General features: G+C 42.2%; 1 pseudogene; it reads left to right on the top strand.

Annotated features, from left to right (window-relative positions):
- The first annotated feature begins 9318 nt into the window (after nt 1–9318).
- Nucleotides 9319–9436, top strand: LOC126177349 (5S ribosomal RNA; annotated as a pseudogene).
- The last annotated feature ends 1348 nt before the right edge of the window (nt 9437–10784 follow it).

Genomic DNA, 10784 nt, shown 5'->3' with positions numbered 1-10784 from the left:
CAGGCTGTCAATGCTTTTTTTTCTGACGATTGCCACTGATGATGATGATAATGATGATTATACTACGTAGTCCCTAAAGCAGTTTAACAGCCGTTACATAGTTACTGTCAATTACGTAGTTTATCTGTTGCGAAGTGTGGAATGAAACAATTTGTGATCCATTACACAAACTACCTACAACTTAGAAAAAAACAAAAAAATGATTCAAATGGCTCTGAGCACTATGGGACTTAACTTCTGAGGTCATCAGTCCCCTAGAACTTAAAACTACTTAAACCTAACTAACCTAAGGACATCACACACATCCATGCCCGAGGCAGAATTCAAACCTGCGACATTAGCGGTCGCGCGGTTCCAGACTGAAGCGCCTAGAACCGCAATGCCACACCGGCCGGCCTTGGAATAAACATTTCCATGAGACGTTTAAGCGTATATGTCTCAATTTTACTGCCGTAGATGCATGGTATAAAGTGCAAATAAGTGTGTAGAGGATGGATTATGTGAGGAACTAGGAAAATATTATTTATACTTTCGTTTTATTGGTAACTTACACAAACAATACTACATTTTTACAAAATAGCGATAATACTCACGAGGTTTTAAAATTAATTTGGTTTCGTAATCGAAACAAAATCAAATCCATTTGTTATTACACACCAGAAAATTTCATTTTACACTTCGTAGGCAGAGGGTGTGGGGTGGGGTTGAGTGGTTGTTACCGCCAGGCAGGGAACCTCCGTCCTAGAATGTAACAAAGATTTTTCTTGGTCCAACTACCACCTGTCTACAGATTGTGCGCTCCTCCAGTTCATATTCATTACTTTCATTAACACGTCGTCCACACTAGATTCTTTTTCCTCTCTCCAGGTGTCATCTTTGAAATGTGTGTGTATTTAATACGCAGGAGTTGCTTCATTGTGATAGTATATACAAAACAAGTCAACAAAATTTGCAAGTACACATATTCAACATACAGATGAACTTCGGGTGATATGGTATGGTCGCGGAATATGGAATACTTGTAATTTCTGTGCTGAGAACGAATATTACATTTGTGACTTCTGTAAATTGATGAAAGTAAAATGAATCACCCCTTCTATATAAGCAAGTAATTGCTTGAGAACTTTACATTTTCCTTCTTTACTACCGAAATCTTGCAAAGCCGGCCGGGGTGGCCGAGCGATTCTAGGCGTTACAGTCTGGAACCGCGCGACCGCTACGGTCGCAAGTTCGAATCTGCCTCGGGCATGGTTGTGTGTGATGTCCTTCGGTTACTTAGGTTTAAGTAGTTCTAAGTTCTAGGGGACTGATGGCCTCAAGAGTTAAGTCCTATAGTGCTCAGACTCATTTGAACCAAATCCTGCAAAACTGTTGTTTAGAAACCGCCTCGCTCAAGATGAAGCTATTGACAAAATAGTGTTATAGTCTTGTTAGCACATAAACCAAACTCATGTCATTGCAGGACTACAGCTAATGATGATGTTCTTCAATCTGTGTCTACTGTTTAATGGATTTTTCTGAAGTCAAGTTACATTTTTCTGCAACTTGTAAGTAATTCTTATAAGAGTTTAAATTAAGAGCAGTCTCAGAATTTTATTTTGTGTACATTAATTATGATTTTTATTAATTAAAAATTAATATAATTAACATTTAACGCCTAGACCTCTATTTTCACCACACACGAGGACAACTAAAGCACGATGACTACTTACAGTTGTTTTCTAGTAACAAATTCAGATCGTTCAAAAGGCATGAATTGAAAACATCATTAGCTGTAGTCAAGCAATCTCGAAAATTGACGCTAAAATGGTCAGTTGAATTAGCAAAAACTGCATCACATGCCCATGATTATTACTAATTTTTAATAATGCAGATGGCCATTTTCATTCTTCATTACCGAAATCTTGCAAGTTATGGTTTACATCCTGGGTTGTTCACGATGAAGTTATTGACCACATACTATCACAGTCTTGTTGGCCCACAATACGAACGCATGTCATTGCTGGACTACAGCTAATGATGATGATGCTGATGTTCTTCAGTCAGTGTTTACCGCCTTTTTACGATTTGAACTATCTGATGATGGCTGTAGAAAACAAACGAAATTTGTCGTCGTTCTTTAATTGTATACTGAAAACTGCTCTCTGGGCATTAAAAGTTTTTTTACTTTAAAAAATTTTATTTAATAAATTACATTAAGGCCAACGTTTCCTCCCTGACAGTTTCAGGCTACACTAATTATGTCTTCATCCAAATTTACTTGGTTATCTTTATTTGTATCACTTCATTGCATAGTATCCTAACATTCCATGTTAACTTCAAAGTGCAATTTCTTAAAATATATTTTCGCGGATAAGTCTTCAGTTTTACTAAAAACTACAAATACTTTTTGTCAGCTGAACAAGATAAAATGTGTTTTAGAGCTAAGGATGAATTCAGTTAGAAGATACAACTTCAAAAGTAAATGATATTCGTACAACGTGAACTTACTCTACGTATAGGACATGATTGAAAATGCTCAGCTGGAAATGTGAGTTAGTGTTGTAGGAAAAATAATAGCAATTGTAATATTTGCGGATGATAGAGTGAGATTAGCAGGAAGTGAAAATACCGCAATCAAAATGCTATAGTTACTTAAGAGTCTTGTGAAGAATCTTGTATCAAAATCAAATAAAAACATATATTAAGCTAATATTAAGATAGGACAGATTACAGGTAGCCAAGTGATAGCTTTCAACCACGTAACACGCATAATAACGGAAAATCTAACGTATCCTCTGGAGGTCCAAACTAGAATTGTATCAGCTAACCAAGAATTCAAAAGAAAGAGGATCTTATTACATGGAAATCAAAATAAACGGGCAAGAAAAAGACGAAAAAAGTATTTTGTCTGAATCGTGGCGCTCTGTGGAACTGAATCATGTTGTGAGAAAAAAGGACGCAAGGAGGTTGGAAGCGTTTGAGATGTTGGTGTGGAGGGGAACAGAGAGTGACTAATGAAGGGATGCTGCAAAAATAGGGGATTTAAGACTTTTGGAAATTTTAAGAAAAAGAAACAAGAATTGGCTTGGTCATATATCACGATGGAATTGTTTGACGGGGAATGCATTGGTAGAATTAGTGTGTGGGGGACAAATGAGAAGAACGTAACGTATCTTTCCTTTCTGGCCGATAAAGGGAAGAAATATTTAAGTTTTGATAAAAATATGTAATCCATGAATGAAGGTTTGCCTCGGGAAAGACACGATGCAAATGCGATGGCACGACGTAGTTAGTAATATTATAGATATCCAGATACAATCAAACATTCTACCGTTTTGAAACACCGTCGTTTGAATTCTTAAGCCATTGAACGTCATGACTTCTGATGTATCAGGCCCTGGTGGCTATTGAGCATCATCAACGTTTAAAAAAAAACTTGCTGTTGATGCAACCACTTTTACAAGTAACTGATGAAGCGTAACCCAGTACATCACTTGTTTTACGGTTCCACTAGTTAATAGCCAAAGAAACTGTTCGTGCGCTCGTTGACGGGTTCTCTTCAGTGTATTGCAGTACGGCCTCTTCCAATTCCGGAGTATGGCGTCTCCTTGGAGCCCCATAATCACGCCTTCTGAAGGTGAAGGTACTCTTTCTCGAAGCCGTTCTGTAGTGGTGGCGAAAAGGGTATGCGATAGAGTCGGACGTAGTGGAGAACAATCTTAATAAAGGCGACAAGGAGCTCTTCCATTACCGCGAGCTTAACCATTAAGAAGGATCACGCCGGTGTAGTCCGCAAACGTGTAATCAACCATACTGCCCTAACTCTTATAAACACGTGAAAGAGTCTCGAACCAGATCAGAGAGGCAGGACAGACGTCAAATGAAATCAACCGATCCAACGTAACCAACCCCCAGAATGAAAAATCTGTTACATACCTACCTGGGGAACACATTTTCAAACGCCAGATGGGTTCCTATTTAGAATATTATGTACTCACTCGCCTCTACAAGCCCTAGAGGCTTATAAGGGGCATTTCCGAAGATCCTGTATACATTTGGTAATATAAGAGTTTCCTACTGGTTGATGCTTTCTTCGTAAAAGTAATAAAAACTAAATAACACATCTCTATACGATACGCTTCAACGAAAAGAGACAAGATTGTGGATGACATTAAAGGAAGTGGCAGCTGAGTGGAAATAATGAGAACAGTTGAAGTCAAGGGATGGTGTGCAACCGTGTAAGGACTGCAGAACACACAAGGGTGAAGAATTCTGAAAACTGTTTATGTTGAATATGTGAGAGATATTTTATTCTGACGCGATACACAAAAAAGGACATACAATGTGATTATGGCGCTTTCACATCAGAGTGCAGGTTTATATGACAATTAAAGCCCAGATAATTAAGGTGTGACTCCGAACTTGGCCGAGCGGTTCTAGGCGCTTCAGACTGGAACCGCGCGACCGCTACGGTCGGAGGTTCGAATCCTGCCTCCGGCATGGATGTGTGTGATGTCCTTAGTTTAATTAGATTTGAGTAGCTCTAAGTTCTAGGGGACTGATGACCTCAGAAGTTAAGTCCCATAGTGCTCAGACCATTTGAACTCCGATCTGTACATTGACATAGCAAAAACGCTATAGAACAGTAAGCCTATACGGAATTTTCTGTGTTGGGGTTGAAAACCACGACGTTAGAATCGCACATGAAATACTCTTCATTTGGACTCATTATTCGTTTCGGCTAACAATCTAGCTATCTTCAGACCATAAACAAGTTATTAAAATTCTTCTGGGTATTACGCCGCGTCATTGCTGAAAACTAACAACAATAATAAACTGAAACCGACGTTTCGGCCGAATTGCAACTGCCTTCCTCAGAGCACGACTCCGTTGCAATTCGGCCGAAACGTCGGTTTTAGTTTATTATTGTTGTTAGTATTTAGCAATGACGCGGCGTAATACCTAGAAGAATTTTAATCACTATGACACCGGCCGCGGAAGCTTACGTTCTTATATCATTATATCATAAACTATGAAAGGTCTCTGTTGGATTCCTTTCATGTTATGTCACTTACGGCATAAATTCCTCTTCTAAATTTACTGTGGCGTTTCTGACTATCTGGGAGGAGACTGAGTAGTGGAACTTGTTACTTTTACACATAAACAAGAACGATCTGTCACACTACTACACTTTAAAACACAGTTTATATGTAATTCATGTCACACAGTCTCATACGGAACCTACATCCGCTTACTTTTATATACTGTATATGATAAGATACTACCATCCCCCTTCCCTTCTGTGTCAGAGGATGAACGAGCAAATGTATTTCTAGTTGCATGCTTGAGGGTAGCAGACAAGCCTGTCTGCTAGAGAACAGTAGGACCAACGTCGGAACAGGTAGCTACGCTTCCTAAAAGCAAAGAGGTTTCTATCCTTAGTATGGTCCTGTCCGCCCCTTGTCATGTTGGTATAGGAAGCTGCCCCTCTGGCCACTTCCGTTTGTATTTGTGAACCACCCTCACGAAGGGACCAGGTCAGTCTGTCCATGGCGAGCGTCTGAAGTGGTAAGATCTCCGGCTAAGCGCGTGTCTGCTAAGTCCGTAGGACAATGGGTTTCTTAAGTTCAGCCTAAATGAAAATTTAATCACCTTTATTTCAGGTTTAGCTCTAAAATATCTAATGTTATCTTAAATTGCAGCGCAGTGTAATTCGAGTGTGAAGTTCAGAATATATTCCGGTAGTTGCTTTGTCACTACTTTGTGAGTAAAGTGGAACCACGTGTTGATCAGTAACTCTAACTAAGTTCATCATTCTTAAATGCTAATGTGCGTGAGATTATAACGTCTCGTCTTGACAATATTTTTCAATATAGCAACTTTTCTTTATGTTCAAACCACGTGGGGTGTACTTTGTGAAACCAGTACCACGTGCTTATACAATTGTTTGACCCATCAGGTTAATAGTAAGACGATAGTAACCAGTTCGAGGTTTTTCTTTTGTAAATTGCTTTTCGATCTAATTTATTTTAATTATCAAAATTATTGTGGAGTTACACGCTTTGTGTAAACCAAGTTGACCACGTGAAGCATGAGGTGTAATCATCAAAGTAGCCCTCAGCTATTCTTTTCGGGAAGATTTCACAGAGAGTTAGTATGAATTTAGTATACCAGTGTGTGGTAATTACATGACGGACAGGATTGTGCTACGAACGTAATTTCTTTGGGTGAAAATTGAATCGGTTGGTTGTGGTTAATTTCCTCTTGCATATGTTTCAACGTTATTCGTGTGTTATTTTATGAATGCAGTGTTGTATGCAGTCTCCCAATCTTGGCTCCATATTTGATGTGTTCCGTAAGATTACCAACTCACATTTTCCACAATCCTAAATAAGGCACCAATTTATTTATGAATCAAATTTAATATGCTGAAATTTCAATGATCAATGTTAAAATAAATTTCCAAATATAAACTGATTTATTTCTTTTTATTTAAATTCTCTTTATATATATATATATATCACCGGTTGTCGTATGACTATTAAAAGATTATAATTAATGTTAGTCTGGTTGGGAATTTGGTAAGCTAGACTGGATACCTGGTGAAACAGTTGCGCAGTAATGAAAGGTTAACTTCCCCAGACAGCTCACAGCTTTTAACCCGCTTTTATTGTCTATCAGTTTCGCTTACACCACAAAATAAAGCAACAACGTTACAACTAGTTATCAGTCGAAATGAAGATTTCATGTGCGACCTTGACATCATGGGTTTTCAGTCCCAACAAGAAGATCGCGCATATCCTAACTGACAATATCAACAAGCTAGGTGTACAGATTTTATTACTATGTTTTCCACCTATTTCAGTGCCTCGGTGTGCCAAAAATAGACACTATGTCTACCACGAAAAACATGTTTTATATTTGGATAACGTGTAGAAGCCAACGACGGGGAAGATCAGTTTGGATTCCGTAGAAATATTGGAACACGTGAGGCAATACTAACCCTACGACTTATCTTAGAAGCTAGTTTCTAGCATTTGTAGACTTAGAGAAAGCTTTTGACACTGTTGACTGAAATACTCTCTTTCAAATTCTGAAGGTGGCTGGGGTAAAATACAGGGAGCGAAAGGCTATTTACAATTTGTACAGAAAGCAAATGGCAGTTATAAGAGTCGAGGGACATGAAAGGGAAGCAGTGGTTGCGAAGGGAGTGAGGCAGGGCTGTAGCCACTCTCCGATGTTATTCAATCTGTATATTGAGCAAGCAGTGAAGGAAACAAAAGAAAAATTCGGAGTAGGTATTAAAATCCATGGAGAAGAAATAAAAACTTTGAGGTTCGCCGATGACATTGTAATTCTGTCAGAGACAGCAAAGAACTTGGAAGAGCAGTTGAACGGAATGGATGGTGTCTTGAAGGGAGGATATAAGATGAACATCAACAAAAGCAAAACGAGGATAATGGAATGTAGTCGAATTAAGTCGGGTGATGTTGAGGATATTAGATTAGGAAATGAGACACTTAAAGTAGTAAAGGAGTTTTGCTATTTGGGGAGCAATATAACTGATAATGGTCGAAGTAGAGAGGATATAAAATGTAGACTGGCAATGGCAAGAAAAGCGTTTCTGAAGAAGAGAAATTTGTTAACTTCGAGTATAGATTTAAGTGTCAGGAAGTCATTTCCGAAAGTATTTGTATGGAGTGTAGCCATGTATGGAAGTGAAACATGGACGGTAAATAGTTTGGACAAGAAGAGAATAGAAGCTTTCGAAATGTGGTGCTACAGAAGAATGCTGAAGATTAGATGGGTAGACCATATAACTAATGAGGAGGTATTGATTAGGATTTGGGAAAAGAGGAGTTTGTGGCACAACTTTGTCTAGAAGAAGGGATCGGTTGGTAGGACATGTTCTGAGGCATCAAGGGATCACCAATTTGGTATTGGAGGGCAGAGTGGATGGTAAAAATCGTAGAGGGAGACTAAGAGATGTATACACTAAGCAGATTCAGAAGGATGTAGGTTGCAGTAGGTACTGGGAGATGAAGAAGCTTGCACAGGATAGGGTAGCATGGAGAGCTGCAACAAACCAGTCTCAGGACTGAAGACCACAACAACAACAATATGTAGTTTCATAAACGAAATTCATTGATGTGTATGATGTTCAGTAACAGATTTCAGAACTGATTGCAGAAACAGCATTGTGAGCGAAACAAGACTCGACTGGATTAAGTTGCTGAGAGGCAATCCGGAGACGACTACTTGAAATGCTAAGTAAAGCCGCTCTGCATTCAGAGTATACGCGAGAGTGAGAAACAACTTTGCACTGTTGTGTTCTCGTTAAGCGTGGGAACATGGCGCGCTGCCTGTGCAGGTGCATCATTCGCGCACTTTCGCTCGCCACGGGCGGTAGCGCCCGCGAGACGCCGCCGCGGTTATGCAACGGGAAAACGGCACAGGCCCGGGGCAGCCGCGCGCGCATGCGCCGTGCGGCGCGGCCTTGGGTGCCGCTCTGGGGCGACCTTGACCGACTTGCGGCGGCGGCGGCGGCGGCTGCTGCTGCGGTGGCGGCGGCTGCACTCGCGCATCGGCCGGGCCGGGCCGCCGGCCGCCAGCGCGCAAACCGCAGCGCCCCGCGCCGCGCCGCGCCACGCCGCGCCGCCACCTTGGGAGAGCCGGAAGTGGCTGCGTGCTCGCGCAATAGCCGGCCGGCTACACACCTGCGACCACCTTCAACCTACACAAACTGCTGTTGGAGAATATCTGTAGATGACAATATACAGGATGGTGCAGGAGAAACGTCACATTATTTATGAGGCGATTCTACATGTGAAAATTAATGTAGGAGGTCGTATCAATAAATGTTCGGTTTTCTATCGTTACGGAACTGGAACGGGTTGAAGACTACACTCATCCATGAATGAATATATAGCACTCCGTCTTCAGGCCACGAGTGGCCTACCGGGACCACCCGACCGCCGCGTCATCTCCAGAGGAGGATGCGGATAGGAGGGGCGTGGGGTCAACACACCGCTCTGCCGGTCGTTATGATGGTATTCTTGACCGAAGCCGCTACTGTTCGGTCGAGTAGCACCTCAATTAGCATCACGAGGCTGTGTGCACCCCGAAAAATGGCAACAGCGCATGTCGGCTGGATGGTCACACATCTAAGCGCCGGCCACGCCCAACAGCGCTTAACTTCGGTGATCGCACGAGAACCGGTGTATCCACTGCGGCAAGGCCGTTGCCACGAATGGGTACATAGACAAGTGTGAATATTACTTACCAAAATATTGTGTAGATGCTATGCTAGAAAAAATAATGGTGGGGCAGATGACTGCCAACGGCCTTGCCGCAGTGGTAACACCGGATCCCGTCAGATCACCGAAGTTAAGCGCTGTCGGGCTGGGCTAGCACTCGGATGGGTGACCATCCGGTCTGCCGAGCGCTGTTGGCAAGCGGGGTGCACTCAGCCCTTGTGAGGCAAACTGAGGAGCTACTTGATTGAGCAGTAGCGGCTCCGGTCTCGTAAACTGACATACGGCCGCGAGAGCGGTGTGCTGACCACGTACCCCTCCATATCCGCCTCCAGTGACGCGTGTGAGCTGAGGATGACATAGCGGCCGGTCGGTACCGTTGGGCCTTCCAAGGCGTGTTCGGACGGAGTTAAAGTTTTTAGGGACAGCTCACCGATCCATCCTACAAGAGGTACGGGGGTTATCCAACTGGTGGCACCACTGTGACGTCGCGCCGAGGCGGCAGCTCCAAGCATACCCAGTGGGCAGTCGCGGGTTGGACTGCAAGGTGCCGGGGCCAGCAGTTTATTTAACATTAAATTCTTCTAGAATCTACATATGTAATTGATGCTCTAAGCCCCCCCTATTCTAACTCCGACTTTTGCTGTTGCACAAGGATAAAAAAAAAAATACGCAAACTGACTCTAATCAACCCTGCCAGTGGAGTAGAAGAGAGTTCGGCACCTGCAATAATTTAATTTGATAGTTAAGTTAAATAAACGAAGGTTTCATTAACATAGTGAGGAATGATAGGGTTGCTTTACCGATTAAGAGAATGAAAGTTCTGTCCAAAATAACAATATGATTTATTAAGAATAAACACAAAATAATAAACAAAAACACATGAATTCTTTTACAATACATCAAATTGGCTCAAATTGGATACTCAAACAAACGCTGTGAATGTGAAGTTGTCCCTAAACTAGATTGTGAGGATTATGACGAAGTGGTATGTGCAGCCAATTCCTTGCAACTCAAATCTTAGAGAAAACACATAGCCAACCCAACATTAATTGCTGCTACCCAAGACAGAACAAAGTTAGAAAAAGACGAACAGGCACGCTCTGCTGAGCTCTGATTATCACCTAGGAAAATCCCTGTCTGCCGGTGCTGCGGACATACCTTACCAAACTGTCTTCTTAACTGCCAGAACACGATCTGGCGCACCGGCGGCGATGGCTGGTTGCTTCGACGTCCTCGACCGAAAGGCGAGAGCCGACTACCTAGATCACCCGTACAGGCCGAACACACAACATTCCCGCCCCCACGACAGTGGCCGTGGTTAAACGTTCCAATCAGCAACTCGAAAACCGGCGGAAAATTCCCCTCTATTGCCGGAGCACTACCATTCCACCAATGGAGATTCTTGGCGCCAATTTCTGCGCTGATTTTGCTACGTCACGGAGCTATGCCCTGAGCAAGCCAAACACAGTTACTATTTTGCAGAAAGCGCGGGAATTTTCCCGCCACAGCTGCCTGGTACACAAGTCATTCCCACGCCTCGCTGGT

This window comes from Schistocerca cancellata, chromosome 3 (genome assembly GCF_023864275.1).
Source record: "Schistocerca cancellata isolate TAMUIC-IGC-003103 chromosome 3, iqSchCanc2.1, whole genome shotgun sequence".
NCBI classification, from domain to species: domain Eukaryota; kingdom Metazoa; phylum Arthropoda; class Insecta; order Orthoptera; family Acrididae; genus Schistocerca; species Schistocerca cancellata.
This window is presented reverse-complemented; position numbering and strand designations above follow the sequence as displayed.